At 42.2% G+C, this 696-nt stretch overlaps 1 non-coding gene across 1 annotated transcript; it reads left to right on the forward strand.

Moving 5' to 3' along the window:
• Positions 1-243: 243 nt before the first annotated feature.
• Trnav-uac lies at positions 244-316 on the forward strand. The gene has a single exon. It is a non-coding gene; the product is annotated as a tRNA-Val (tRNA).
• Positions 317-696: the final 380 nt, after the last annotated feature.

Below are 696 nucleotides of genomic sequence, written 5' to 3' on the forward strand. Positions count from 1 at the left end.
CCAACTTCATAAAATTCCTGAAAGAGGAATTGAACAAATCCCTTAAAAAAAGCTAAGAGAGCCAGGCAGTGGTGGCGCACGCCTTTAATCCCAGCACTCGGGAGGCAGAGGCAGGTGGATCTCTGTGAGTTCGAGACCAGCCTGGTCTACAGAGCTAGTTCCAGGACAGGCTCCAAAGCCACAGAGAAACCCTGTCTCGAAAAAACAAAAAAAAAAAAAAAAAAAAAAAAGCTAAGAGAACCCAATTCCATAGTGTAGTGGTTAGCACATCTGCTTTACACGCAGAAGGTCCTGGGTTCGAGCCCTAGTGGAACCATGTGGTTTGTCATGTGAGGTTTTGGAGGCTGGAGAGATGGCTCAGAGGTTAAGAGCACTGGCTGCTTTTCCAGAGGTCCTGAGTTCAATTCCAAGCAACCATATGGTGGCTCACAACCATTTGTAATTTGATCAGGTTCCCTCTTCTGGCATGCAGACAGAATATACATAATAAATAAATGAATTTAAAAAAAGCTAAGAGGAAAAAAAGAACAGTTGAAAGAAACGAATAAAACTATTCAAGACCTGAAAATGGAAACAGAAGCAGTAAAGAAAATAGAAACAGAGGGAATTCTGGAAATGGAAAATCTAGGGAAGCAAACAGGAACTACATCACCAACAAGATACAGGAGATGGAAGACAGAATCTCAGGCAGATTCT

This window comes from Microtus ochrogaster, chromosome 6 (genome assembly GCF_000317375.1).
Source record: "Microtus ochrogaster isolate Prairie Vole_2 chromosome 6, MicOch1.0, whole genome shotgun sequence".
NCBI lineage: Eukaryota > Metazoa > Chordata > Mammalia > Rodentia > Cricetidae > Microtus > Microtus ochrogaster.